Raw genomic sequence first — 15,891 nt, forward strand, 5'->3', positions numbered from 1 at the left:
AAATAAAGTCATATCACACTTTTTGTAAACATAAAATAGCCAAGTTTTCTCTTAAACTTTGTACAAACGTTTGTATAGTTTATATGTAAAACTCAAAATTTTGAATTTTATAAACTTTGTAAATCCGTGTCATATTATTAATTAAGCATTATCTTACTTAATTTGGAAATCAACACTTAACCAGTGGGGCAAACTCATCCCAAAATATTTTTCAAAAACCGGTAAATTATAAATGCATATTTTTACCACTCGTATAATTTCAACGACAAATATTAACCATTATCTTTATAATTATATTCTTTCAAACGTCTCTGCTTACGGAGAATTGTGTCGTAGGGAGAGGTAGTTAAATACCTAAACACTCTTACACACTCGGCCCAAATTGGGAGGATTGACTCAATCTAGATCTATACTTCTTCGAATAAAAATCTTCGATATATAACAATTTGCCTATAACCGACACTATTCGTCGCTCCTCCACAAGCCAAAAAGGCACAATAAACAAGCCACACAGGCACAATATAAATATAAATGGAGGAATCGAGATCATTACTAACGTTTAAAAGCAGTCGTATAGTAACGAAGAAAGAAACACTTGACGCCTGATGCCTCGTCGGACGAAATTGTAGCTAGCAACCACAGACGGAAAATAACCATTCACATAAATCTTTCTATAAGAAATAGATCTACACCAAGGTTCTTTATTATAAATCTATGTCGTGTACATAGACCTACAGTATATAATTCCTCCTGGATTAACGGTTATAGAGCTACGTGTCAATTCCAGGATTTGATCCTTATGAAGGAAAAACACACCATCATAAAACTCTCTCTTTCACCCCTTTCGATACATTCCTCTCACAAGCACACACGGGATACACAATCCACAAAATCCATGACGACAATTCATCAACTCATAAAATTCGTCGTTCACTAGGGTCACTAACGCGAATCTTAGATAATTAAGATTTTCGAAGCTTATTTAAATTAGTTAGATAGTGAAATTTAGCGTAGCATTCGACCATTGTGGCGGTAATAATTTGTATAGTTCCTTACTTCAACCGATAAGGAAGATGTTCGTTCGCGTAGGCGAATACTCATTTATGCAAATACTCGATAAATTGCATAATTGATATGCCGTATAATTTATTAGGTAATAATCCCTAAAGATTTGAGAATCAATTATATCATTGTATGTGACGCATTTAGTATCACAACTATAGTGATTTATATTTTTATAATACTTATAAAATAAATTATATCATTTACTTAGAAATCATTCCCACATAATAATCAAGAGGATAATAATAATAATTGATTTTTAGTATATTTTCAATTAATTATTATATATTCGTCAAATCTTTATTTATAGTTGTTTAAGACAATGTACATTTCCTTTGTACGCAATTATGTTGAATATCATATTTTGTTATGTATACAAGGTCTTTTTATGCTTTCTCAATACTTTCGTGTACATATATACGACGAATATTACAGTTTATAATTCGTCGAATAACTTATATCTTCATATCAATCTACTTATAATTGTGTGATTTTTATTAATATTAATTAATATATCACAACAAGGTATAATTATATCATTCATAGCATTCTACTATTACTTACATAATTTATTAGTGCTTTATACTTTTTAGATTGTCATTTTCATAAAATCTTAACCAATAATAAAGTTTGATGTTATTTTATGTATAAAAACCTGAAAATTATCAAAACTTTAAATAGACACTCATGTATTCTCCCCCAAAATTAAAATTGTAAAAGAGGGGCCGTAGAAACTCACATTTGGTACGTGTTTCTCGAGTTTAGACGGGAGGTTCGGTGAGGTTCTTGCTTCGTTCAAGACTCGGTATCTTCACAAAAAAATAAATGAATCAAGATTTAGATTTTTGGACCTTAAAAAGGTGCACAAAACAGCAAGTTTTCATATTTTTAGTTGGAAATAAACTCATCGAAACAACCACAAAGTTATCGAAAAAATAGGGTGGTTGGGGGTGTTTCCGGCAGCTTTCTCGCCTCTTTTTCTTCGTGTTTTCGCAAGAGCAGTTGAGGAGGATCAATGGGTTGAAAAGCAAATGACTTCAGGGGTATATTTGGCACGTTTGTTGGCTGTAACAAGTGGCTAAACTCGGTGGTGGCTGCTCCTTTTTGCCACCCGAAATCACAGCAGAAATCTCCTTCGGTTGAGGTGTTCTTGATGAACTTCGAACACAAGAGAGGAAGTAAAGAGGAAAGAGTTTTGAGGCTGAACTTTTCTCGGTTAAAGGTTCCTAATAGTGCTCTTTTTGTATTCACCTAAGTTATCAACTTTACTCTAGCATGTACCTTACCCCATTTTTAGAAGCAACATTTTCTTTTGTAGATGGTTAGGCCTTAGACTTGTAATCATTTTTGTACTCTTAATGCATAATTTTTGGAGTGTAAGAGAGAAAAGAAGAATAAACGTGGGGGGTTGGGTCTAAGGTGTAGGAGGCCCCAACTACTTGCACTTTGAATTACTACTTAGAATCAACGTTCTTAAATGAATGTGCTTATACACTTAATGGGATGATGGGTTTTGGTGGTTGAAAGCCTTTAACACACTAGTAGAGGAGCTATAAATTCATAGGATTTGACCTTTAGGCCATTAAATTCTAGCTCTTAATGTAGTTGGAAGCAAGTGGGTACAATTCTTTAATGAGGTATAGTATGTAAAAAAAAATGGACTTTTGGGGTTTTATGGCTAACTTTGGAGACATCTAACCATATACACCATAAATATATTTCATATTCAATTTATTTTGTTATATTTTTTTTGTCATAGAATAATAAGGTCCCCTTATTATTACATATAATACCAGTAAGGACTTGGTTATTTTTATAAATAAAACATTTTCACTACATAAACATAATTGTATGTATCTTATTGATATTATTAGCATATAACTAGCCATATAGGAATAATAATCTATATTAAACGATTCTTATTGTTAAAATATATTTATATTTATAAGAGCATCGTACATTAAGTCCTCCGTCAAAATTAGTTATGGTCGTTGATTGACGGACATCGACCTTATTTTTACGATTGTTACAATACGGGTGGTGAGGTAAAGGGACTAAGGTCCTTTAAATAGGGTGCAAACCTTGAAAATTAGGGTTTTCACCCTCAGCTCCTACTCATTGAGTCGGGTCCCGCAACTCATCGAGTAGACACTAAAAATCATGCGACAATCTTGATCTCTACTCGGCGAGTTGGGGCCTCCAACTCGTCGAGTTGCCCTGAAAAAATGAATGTAATCTAATTAAATATTATACTTGGGATTTCAGGATGTTACCATGAAAAAAACAATCTTGGTCAACAAAAGACAATATGTTTCACAGTGTTTTTTATTAGCTCGAATCTTTAGTTATCATAAGGCTTCTGGCCTTGGGGGAATAAAGAACTAGCCCTTTTTGGATAAGGGTATTAAAGATTAAGTGATCCGAGTGTTCGATTGTGTTTCAGAGCGCAAGGGTATATCGGTGATTTGGTAGTTCGAAACTTTATGAATGTTGGGTTTTGTTCGAGAAATCTTAAGGTGAGGATAAGTTGATAGAAGTGTAGAGCTTCTCGTTACCTTTCCGTGGATATATAGAACGTCAAAAATGGACTTAGAACGAATGAGTTATTGTGGATCGAAATTTTAAGTGTTTTGGAGCTTGGCCGAGTACACGGGGCGTACTTACCAAGTACTCGGGGCGTAGTGGTTGGATGGGTTATGGTGCCTTCTGAGTATGTCAGGCGTACTAAGGGGTACGCGGGATGTTATAACCGCTATCTTGCACGATTTAAAAAAAAGTAAAAATAAATAGAAATATGCTCTTTCACATTAACGGACAATACATGTAAAATGGACCAGTACAGGTAAAAAGGGTCGGATCCTCAAGGACACGTCCTAAAGTTTATGCTTCTTTGCGTAAGACATGGATTAGTTGTTGACAGGTATATAAAATGTAAAAGGGGAGGGGCGGTTTATTTTTGAAAATTTAAATTAATAAAGCAGAAAATTATAAGGAAATAACTCAATTTAAGGATTAGAAAAATTCAATACGAGAAAGCAATTTCAGTTCTGCAATGACTCCGCTATTCATGTAATTAACTTTCAACGCAATACTTGACTGTGCACTTGTTTAAATTGGTACTAAAGCTCATTAACAAGCTCTAATGACCTCTATTACAAAAATCATTTAATCAAAATAAGTTCTTTGAATAAAACCTAACTTTTTACCAAATTAACTAAACAAGTCCTTGATTAACAAAGTAAAATTGCATTAAACACAATGTAATTTCGCAGTAAAGTCCAATACCTATCATAAGCTCGGAGTCATAAAAAATGTTTGATCAATTCATATTAGAACTAATCCTAAACACAAAATTAATCCAATACTTGTTACTTTTTACTAATTAACCTACACAATTACGAATCTAATCAATTAGCTAACATGAATGATTTAGAAACAATTAAAGTGGCCAACAGAAATTGAAATCAAAATCAAACATTCAATTAAACATAGAATTCATCAAACTAAACAGTAATCATAGTCAAACATCATGTCTAATAATTAATCGCATGGAAAAGTTACATCTTGTGAAACTGAAATATGAGTTTTTAGTCTGACATGGCTAAAACTGAATTACAAATAGTAGAAACGGAATGTAAACGATAAATCTTACTAAAAAATGAAAAGAAATCGAATCGTATCCCCTAGATCTGCATTTTTCACTTGAAAGTCTTTGAAAATCACCTAGGAATCATCAGCAATCGCCAGTTAAGGTTACTGGACAAGTCTGTTGGTCTATTTATACGTCCAACAGTAAAAATGACGCGCATGTGATCGCATGTGCGGAAGTTGCAATCGCATGTTTTTAGGAAAACGCGCCTCAAACCTTTTAAATGAAGTACGTCGCCTTTTTGAAGCATTTTGGCCAAGTTGCGATTCCATGTAAGCAAGTTGCGATTGCAAGGAGTGTAGTTGCGATCGCATAAACAGTCTTTTCTCATCTATTTGAATTTTTGGCATTAAAAATCTCCGAAGTCAAGCTGCAAGCCAAACCTACGATCGCATGGTCAAAGTTTCCATCGCAAGGATAAGACATGCGATCGCATGTATTCATTGTTGTCTTTTTTTTATCGTTGTTCTTCCTTCCAGGATGTTCTCGATCATTCCTCGGCATCCTTAGTTTAGACTCCAGTTAAGCTTCAAAGCATCCACTAATGCATCCCGAACTCACGTAATCATCCATGTGCTCCAAATTGCCTTTAAAATGATAAAACACGTGAGGAGTACGGGCCTTCTAGAAAATAATCACAAAACACACAATACATAAGAAAAAAAGAGAGTTAGTTAGCTTTTTATAATGAAATACTGAGGAAATTGTGCTAAAAGATGCTTATAAAATGCATCGAACATGGGGAGTACTCCCTTTAGATAAAAAGTCTAATTTCTTGGGTTTTACCCCTATTTAACTTCTTTTATTCATTGAGCCTTGCCTCTTATCAGCCTCCATACCTCCTAAACCCTAATCGTGTCCCTAGCTACCATCTTGGAGTTCTTAAGCTCTTGTGAGGTATTTTGGAGTGTTCTTGAGCATTTTGAAGAGATTGGAGGTTGTTGAAGGATCATCACTTGGAGTGGAGCTTGGAGATCCGGAAGTTACTCAACTTTTGCAACCTATTGAAGGTAAAAATCTTTAATCTTTTCATCTCTTTTGAGTGGATCTAGTTTGGGGTGGTTTGTGGCACATTTTGTTATGTTTGATTTGCCTTTATGAGAATAAGTTTGCTCCAGGAGTTTGGTCCTTAAATATGGACATTTTAGGTGTCCTAAATGCATAAAAATGCAATTTGGATAGATAATATCAATCCACGTATGTGTATTATCCCTTTTTTGAAGTTGTAAAGTTAGAACTTGGATTTGGGTCCTTGAGCCATGTAAAAGCTCAAAGTCAATGACTTTATGGATTAAGGCATGATTTGGAACTAGATTTGGGCATTGGACATTTTTGCTTAAGGGATTCAGACCCTCTCTAAGTGGAATAGGATCAGGGTGTGTACGTGGGGTGTACCTCGTAGTACGCAATGCATACTAAGTCGAGCCGATGTACGATGAGCGTACCAACTGAGTATGAGGGGTGTGCTCAGTCTGTTTAGTTTTTCTTAATGTGTTGACCTTTTTGACTTTCTCCATTGACCAAAAGTTTGACCATGGTTGACCATTGGATATTATGGGCCTTTTAGGATATTGGGCTTCTAGGTTAGGCACATGATGGGTTTTGGGCTCAATTTAGATATTTGGGCCTTATCGGGCCTTGTGGTTCCATTTAAGGGATTTGGACTCATGATGCTAATGGATTGGATTTTGGATTTTTGCAAAGAATGGAAAGGGGTAAAATGGACTTTTACCATGAAGTTTTGGGCATTGGTCTAGAATACTTTTTTCGGTCGAGAAGAAATTATTCATTAGTATTATTTGATGTTGATAGCATGGGGATTTTCTGGATCGGCTACTCGAGCTTTTGTTTGTGCGATTCGGCAGTTTGAGGTGTGTTTCCTCGCCATGTTTAGCGGGTCAAAGGCACTAATGCCAGCCGATGATTTTTTTATGATAGGATGCTAGATGTCTGCATGACTCTTGTATGTGTTATGTGCTCGTATGCTTGCTGTGCGGTGCCCGATCACGAGCGGGGGGCGATAAACATTTTGTATGCTATGTATCTTTGCGATATTTTCATGTGTTATGTATTTATATGATTATATGTTTATATGTATGTCGGACGGGGCCCGGTGATTGACAGATTTGTATACCAAGCAAGGCTCGATGTCAGGCGGGGTCCATTATGTGTTTATTTATGTATGCATAGTATGTGGTATTTTGGGGAACTCGATAAGCTTTGGCTTATGATTTTTAGTTTATGTTTTAGGTGCTTCTGGTTTCAAAGGGAAGAGGTCGGGATGAGTACACAACACACACCATTTGATTCCACAATTTGTGACTTACTCTGATAATGATTATTTATTAATAGAATTTGATTAACTTGGTTTTATGACAATGATATGGTTTACTATTTTATTAATTTAAAAATGAAAATTTTCAGGTATCATTTTTTGGACATTACATTTGAATTCCCGATATATTCGCTACCATATTTGTGTTTGTTATTCCTATACTTAGGATGGTTAGCCTTTTTAAACCAAGGTTCATTGACGAATACCCTCTTTTAGTCAGATTGAAGGCTATGCGCTTTACATTGTTAAAAGTGGTTGGTCGTGAGGCAGTGACCAACCCTTGATTTGCGACCAAAACGCAAATGTACCGCTCGATCTTCTTCTATTTAGGGTTACAAATCCTAGGCATAAGGAAGAAACGTCATTAAACCAAGTAGTATAATATGCAATTTCGGAATCTTTGATCGCAAGGTTCCAAAGCTCCTGCCCTAGGTTTTGCATTTCATCCCTAGGGATGTATTCCTCAATCAACATTATTTTGATATCCTCCCAAGTCATGGAATTGGTGGTGCTGATGCCCATCATTTTAGCATGGTCATTCTAACATGTTAAAGCTACGTCAACAAACGTGTGGGAAATCTTACTTTGCAATCCTTTGCACATAAACTTATATGGAACACCGATTCCATTTTCTCTATCCACCGGGCCAGACTATCCACTCCTTTATTTCCATAAAACGATTTGGGCTTGTAGTTCATGAAATCCTTGTAAGTACAGGTTCTTGAACTTCCCCTGTTGTCATTTTAGGAGCTACTTCCACCTCCACCTCCATTACCACCATGTCCAGGTCTAGAGTTTTTCATTGATTCTACAGCTAGCCAGTATGTTTATGACTCATTGTGCAACTAGTGCCTCAATAACCACTACGTCTATAATTGGTGTTTCAGTAAGCGTTAGTCATGGATTGCATCGGGTAACTCATCTTATGGGCATGCTTTATGTCCAATTATAAACATGTTTAAAGGAAGTATAAGTCGTATGAAGTACTTTTGTTAGTCATACAATGCGAGTCCCAATGACTATTTTAGTTGTAATTAGTGTAAATTTTTTGCATAATTCCTATGCAGTGAATATCATATATTTGTCTCGGAACCATCTCTTCAATCCCATATAATTCCTCTAGTGTTTAGTTTACCAACTACCATATCAAGTCCAGTCGTGCGTCGGTCGGACCTTAATAAAACTTAGGTGCATAAGGTAGGTCTAATTATGGTTCGGCCGTTGTACGACACTAACTTTAGATATTGTATTTGACCTAAATTCTTGAGTTGTATTCTCTTCGAGGGTCCGAGTTTTCTGCATGTTTGAAGTATATATGTGTGTTCTCATTGTGTGTATGGGTTTTATATAAACTTTAGATCTGATTTTTATGTTTGTTGTGTGTTTTATTAATTTTTTTTAGTACCTCACGACTATCAAGTAAGGACTAGCCATGATAGTCGGAGGGCAAGGTCATTTTGGCGTATAGTTGTTCTGAAATCCAACAACCTAAGCAACGTGTCTATCCTTGTCACCTCTCTCGTAAGTAGTCAATCAGTAATATAATTAATAATAATTTTTATTTTCTAGTTTTAAAGGATAAACCTAATCAGAGTAGTGAGCCTAAAGCTATAGTTGTAATTTCCTAAGAAACTAGTAATTTACTGTAGCAATAACTCTGATACCAATCTATCACACCCCAGCCGATGGCAGAAACGTCGGACAGTGAGACGACATCATGGATCACAGTTATTGATTATATTGAAAAATATAAAAACTATAAGATGGAGGAATGAAAAGGGACATGAATAGCCTCCATGATTATCTAGAAAATGTAAGGTATAATCAACATAGAAACATATTATGCAAACAATGTTGGAGATAAATAAAAAAAAATAGACAAGAAATTCTGCAGTTAATTTCAATTTTAATGTGAATACAAACAAGATTTATGCTTGCCCGCAAATTTTCCATATCCGTAGGTATCTGTGGAAGAAAAAGTAGAAGTTATACATAATCTCATCATTACAATATGTAAGTTTTCTATTGCTTAGTTCGGTGAAATTTCGTGTATTAATGGTAATCCTGTTCAATGCAAAGAAAATGAGAGAAGATATAATGTATACGAAAGTATGGATGTGCTATGTATAAATTTTTTTATAATCTTATAATATGCATACATTTATAAAACAATCTAATGAACCTTATATAGTCACTATTACATGGAAAATAGTATTTTGCTTTGTTGGCTTTGTTCTTGATCGAGGTTACTGATTCTTCAAAAAAAAACATAATCATCGATTCAGTTTATAAATGTTTTTGAACCCTACAACCAGGGCCGGTCCAAACGTATATCGGGCCCAGGGCGAAAAGAAAAAAAAGGGCCCCTCACAGAGAAATATAATAAAGATTCAAAAAAATATCATTATTCTTCACTATAAACGCGTTCAATTAGTAATAACATATACATACCAAATTGTTTATCTTTTTAACTAATTTTAGTTTAAACCAACTTTAAGCCCTAAAAATATTTAGATAATAATTTTTTTATATATACACTATATAGCCCATAAATTTTGGGCCCCCTGGAGACGTGGGCCCTGGGCGGTCGCCCGGGTTGCCCACCGTCTGGACCGGCCCTGCCTACAACATTAGGAAAAACTTTGTCAAATGAAAGTACTATATTTGAAAAAAAATGTGGAAATTTCTAATGATTACCTACAAACCCGAATAGATAAACAAAAACCAAAAAAAAAAAAAAAAAGTTTACGAAATGTAAGGGGTTTTTAAAAAAATAAAATAAAAGAGATTAGCGTTGAACATAAAACCCAATAATAACTCTATTTTCTATTTGATAATAACTCCGCCCTGAGACACACACACACACACCCTCCCCTCTATCCAATACGACCAGCCTCAACTAAACCACACATCTCATTACAAGCATAGCTGAGCGACCCTGATCACCATTAAATCATGGCTATTCTCGTCGTTGATAACCCCAAACCACAAATCTCATGCGACCCAGATCAACTAAATCGCACAGCTCATTACAATTACAACCAACACTCTTTCTTACTTCTCCTGCTTGTCGATTAATTCCAAGTGCAGAAACGGTAACCAAATCATCTGAATCCTTTATTATCATATAAATTCTATTTCAATCTATCATCATACCAAAGCACTTAAATCCATCAAAATCACAGAAAATTTATTGATTTAAACAGATTGCTGATTTTTCATCAGTGTGAATCATTACCATAGTAGTAGCAGAGTGGTCGAAGTGTGTTTGAAGTGGATTGGTCGAAGTGTGCATCACTGTTGAAGTGGATTTCTGTTAAAAGGTATGTAATGGTTTCTTTCCTCCTGTTCTTTTACTATCGACTTCCAACACTCCTTGTAGGTTCATTTAAAACTGCTTGTTTAATAATGTGATTTTAATACATACCAAGTGTTTGATGAAATGACTGAATGACTTTTTCTTTATTCAAATTTAATGCCACATTAGCTGTATGGTTTTTTCATAACGCTGTGTTTAGAATTTGTAGAGTATTAGAAACAAAGAATATTTAAAAGAGATAAGTACCCATCACCAAATATTTGTCAATTCTGAGTTTCTGACCCAAAAAGTGTACTCACCCAATACAATATGAGACTTTCAGTTGAACTAAAAACTTTCCTTGTTATTATTGCAAGTTAATCTTCTTATGATGTCTTTTCAAAAATAAATCGTTCAACATTAAATATCATGTCTTTGAAAAAAAGTTTGATGCCCATCAATATCGTGGAGAACCTTTATGTTAGTTCGTTTGCAGTAACAATTTTCATAAATTGAACAACTTGCAATATTTTCATGATCTATAGAGAATCCATGATACTACAGGTGCCATTTTGGTTCTTGCAATACACATGGAAGAATTATTGAGATGAAGAAGCTTTTTATATAACATTAATTGATTCTATGTATAAAAAAGAAATCATATTTGACCTCTGACAAAGAGAGCAAGCAGAGAGGAAAGGTACCCTGTTTGCGTTTCTAATGATACATATTCCATTCCATTTAACAAACCAATTGTGTGTAAACAAATTTAAATCACTATAAAGCTGGAGGATTGAAAAAGGGACAGGAACAACCTCCACAATTAGCTAAAATATGTGACGTGTAATCTGCATAATCCATACTTGTGAGTTGAGAAAAAAAACATTATGAATATCGTTGTGGAGGTCCTCTTTAATGTGACATCATATTTATTATTATAGTCATAGGTTATGCCATATGATGTTCAAATGAAATGAAGGAAGATGAGACATCAAATAGTAAGAAGTTTCAAGTCCAGTCTTTCAAAGTGAACTGAAATGAGTACTAATAATTAAGAGCATGTAACTTTTATTTGAATTAATGAGTCCAGTCTTTCAAGTCCTGGACTAATACTATATTTTCGAGTCGCGAAGCTTCTAAACGGATATCAATCTTCACTAATTATTATTTATTTATTTTATCTATTACATAATGATTTAAGAAAACATATGAGAAGTTTCATAACAAAAAGGCATACAAATAAATACATATTATCAGGATGCATATAGGGAACAAGACAAAAGCAAATAACATTCAAAATACACTAATATCAAGCCTTCATCAACAGATTTGAAACTTGGTGCATTGTTGGTCTTTCTTTTGGATTGGAGTTCAAACACGCTCTAGAGAGATTGAGTACCATATTAACTTTTTTCTCAATTTGTGGTGAAGGAAGTGGAATTCGACTATCTCCAACATTTGCTAACACCAGATAATCAACAGACAATGTTGGTAGTTCACCAGGATGCTTTCCCATGATCACTTCTAGTGCCACGATCCCAAAGCTATACACATCGCATTTCTCCGTCACCACCATCGTATAAGCAAGCTCTACATCCAAAAATACGTGAGATAAAAACAAAAAATGTTATATCAACCTCACAAGATTCTAAAATATAGATACACATACATATACATATACTTCTACCCTAATAAATGAAAATGACATTGCCACATGTCCTTCTTTCATAAAATTAGCCACATGTCATTTTGTCATAATTTGAAATATATTTATTTTCCACTTGTCATTACTTTAATTTTTATTTTCAATATATCATTAATTTAGTTTCCATAAATTAAACCTACCATAATAACTATTAATTTCAAATTTTAAATTTTAAATTTAAATTTCAAATTCAATTCCAAATAACTTTACAGTTTAAACCTTTATGTTTAACATTTTTTTATAATTAACCCGTTTAGTACACACTAAACACATAATTTTAATTTATTTATTTTTTACATGTTTTTATTCTCATAATTTTCACTTATTTCAATTTCAAATTCAAATAAAATTTATATTTAATCGTTCGTACTTAATATTTTGTTTTAATCAACCCGTATAATATACGGGTCTCACAACTAGTATACATATATATATCATGAAACTTAAGAAAATGTAGAACTAACATCACAAAATTACATTACCTGGTGCGATATAGCCATGTGTTCCTTCGATTGTGGTCCACTTGGATGAGTCTAGCTTCAAAAGCTTGGATGTGCCAAAATCAGAAATGTGTGCCTCATAATCAGAATCAAGAAGGATGTTGGCAATGGAAATGTCTCTATGAATTATAGGAGGTGAGCAGTCGTGATGCATATAAGCCAAACCATTAGCTACAGCCTTTACAATATTGACCCTTTTCAACCAATCCAATTCTTTTGCTAAGACATCGCTTCTTAAGATTGATCCAAGGCTTCCCTTTTCAAGGTATTCATAAATCAAAAACGAATGGCAGGCATGTGTGCAATATCCATAGAGTTTCACTATGTTTCGATGCCTTATGTTCGTTAATGCTTGTACCTCATTAAGGAATCCATTTTGATCAACATTCTCAGATCCTGAGTGAAGTTTCTTGACAGCTACCACATTGTTAGGCTGTAGCTGGGCTTTGTACACAGTCCCATATCCTCCGGTCCCAATAGCATATGCTTCATCAAAATTTTCCGTTGCTTTCAAGATGTCATCATATGCTACTCCTCCATCGAAACTTGTTATGGAGAAATAATCACCACCTTCTTTGTCAAATGGTTTCTGTGGAGAATGTCTCTTTTGTTTTCGATAAGCGATTAGGCCACATATAAAAAAACCAAGTGAAATTGCCCCGATAAGAGGGAGCATAATTACAAGAATGATCCGATGATGAAAGAGATCATTTTTCTTCTTCAGGATTTGACGTGCACATGATTTTAGTCCTGTAAAATTTCCACACAAACCTGGATTGCCTTGTAAAGATGCGTTCAGAAAGTTAGAGCAAAGAGGAACTGGACCTGTGAGCTCATTGTCGGACAGGTCGATGTCAATCCCACTGGGCAAACTTGTAAAAGCGTTAGGAATGGAACCAGACAGTCTATTGTGAGAAAGATTCAACTTTTGTAGATTTTTCAAACTTTGAACTTCAGATGGTACCTCTTGTGTGAGCAAATTCTGAGATAAATCAACTTCTGTAAGTTGAACTAATTTATCAATTTCGGTTGGAATATTCTCACTAAGCTTGTTATTACTAAGATTCAAGTAGTGGATATGCTTCCATTGACTAATACTTCTTGGTATTGACCCATTCAATCTATTTGCAGATAGATCGAGTACTTCAAGGAGTTCTAAAAATCTGAGCTCTGTAGGTATAATACCTGAAAGATGGTTATTAGCCAAAGACAAATTCAACATACTTCTCATCTTCCCAAACTCCTTTGGGATTTCACCTACCAAATGATTGGAAGAAAGATCAAGCCTTTGTAGTGGAGTTGAATTTCCAAATGCTGGTGGTATGCTACCACTGATGTTGTTATAGGCCATCACTAAGGCTGTCAAATTCTTGCATTTACTCCACTTTTGAGAAAGCTGCCCGTGAAAATTATTGTGACTGATATCAAGGTACTCTAAGCGTGGATAGATACCAAAGCTACTGGATATATCTCCAATGAATTGATTTTGATCAAAACGAGCCCTAATTAAGCCAGAACAATTCCTTAAGCCTCTTGAAATAGGCCCAGTGAGTTGATTACCATCTACTGTGAAAATTTGAAGCTTTCCTCCATGGCACAAATCTTGGGGCAAATGGCCAGATAATTGATTATCGAACATTTGTAGGTGAAACAATTCTAGACTTCCCAATCCTTGTGGAATCGAACCAGATAATATGTTATCACCAAGGTAAAGATATTGTAGATTGCTCAGGTTTGCTATTGATGAAGGAATAAAACCACTAAGTTGATTATGAGTTGCCTCAATAGCATAGAGAGACTTCAAATTCCCGAGATCAATAGGAATATGACCAGAGAATTGATTCTCACTGAGGTACATATGCTGTAGGTTGCTGAGATTAGCTAGTGATGAAGGAATAAAACCACCAAGTTGATTTTGGCTCATCTGAAGATCAACTAGAGACTTCAAGTCCCCAATGTCAGTAGGAATTTGACCTGAGAATTTATTCTCATTGAGGTACATATTCTGTAGGTTGCTCAGATTGACAAGTGATGAAGGAATAGAACCACTAAAGTGATTTTTCATCATCACAAGATCAATGAGAGACTTCAAATTCCCAAGATTAGGGGGTATAGGACCACATAAATTATTATTATGGAGATATACATAAGCCAAGTTTGTCAAATTTCCCAATGTTGGAGGTAATTCTCCTTGAAGAAGATTATAGTCCAATCCTACATGATAGAGAGATGTTAATCGACCGATCTCTTGTGGTATTGAACCAGTCAGGTTATTAAAATACAGGTCAAGGATCTCAAGACTGGCTAGCATCCCAATTTCAGGTGGGATTACTCCAGAAAACCAATTGTATGAAAAATCAAGGTAGACAAGCTTGGAGAGGAGTCGGATTTCTGGTGGGATGGGGCCAAAGAAGTTGTTTATAGTGAGATCAAGATATGTAAGATTGTGTAGCAAATAGAATGGAAATTGGTGGAGTGTACCTTTTAATCCAGATGAACTGAGGTACAAGTTCTTAATGCTCCCATCAGCATTGCAAACTACGCCAAACCAAGAAGTGGATGGAAGTGATGCACTGGAATTCATGAAGAGAGAAACCAATTGCTTTGGATCTCAATACCATTGGCTTGCTTTCCATTGAAGAAGACCATTGGCTTCCTCCAAAGAAGCAGAAGCAAGATTTTGTACCGGAGATGGTGTGATGATTAGTAGAGCTAACGAGAAAAATAAGAAGTTTGAAGAAGACATTATTTGCTTTGCCATGTTGTTTTATAAAAAAATGGTTTGCGTTTCCTAATTTATACTCGGGCTATACCTTTTTCTCTTGTTTTTTATTTTCACATACTGAAAGGAAATTTGCACAATGTCATATTTTTCCACAACGAGTGTTTACATTAGCAGTTAGTGTCATATTTTTCCACAAAGGAGTGTATTACACTTTAAATTGTATCTGTCATGACATTAATCTTTTTCTCTTAGAACATTAAAATTCATTGTAACCCAAAATTTAGCAAGGCGCTCTGATTACAAAAGACAAGTTGTTGTATTAAATGATATTGATGAATTTAGATGTGTAAAAATATAACTTGACTTGATTATTTGGACATATTTATTTTTGTTTTCTGATTAATGCTAACAGAAGTTACACTCAAACTTTGTTTTACTTCATAATCAATTCTGTAACTGATGACTATTTCAAAATTGTGGATTTTGGATCAAAGACATGGAGATCAAGTTTTCCTGGTTTTGCATTTAGTGGAAGGCAGTATGATTTTGCAAAATTATCCACGTGACCATATAACATTATTCGATTTGTAGACGTATTTATCTTTGTTTTCTGGTTA

General features: G+C 34.6%; 1 pseudogene; it reads right to left on the minus strand.

The window, feature by feature from the left end:
• Nucleotides 1-11,653: 11,653 nt before the first annotated feature.
• LOC145095457 (uncharacterized) lies at nucleotides 11,654-15,310 on the minus strand (annotated as a pseudogene).
• Nucleotides 15,311-15,891: the final 581 nt, after the last annotated feature.

This window comes from Lactuca serriola, chromosome 3 (genome assembly GCF_051521515.1).
Source record: "Lactuca serriola cultivar US96UC23 chromosome 3, Lser_US96UC23_V15, whole genome shotgun sequence".
Lineage (NCBI taxonomy): Eukaryota > Viridiplantae > Streptophyta > Magnoliopsida > Asterales > Asteraceae > Lactuca > Lactuca serriola.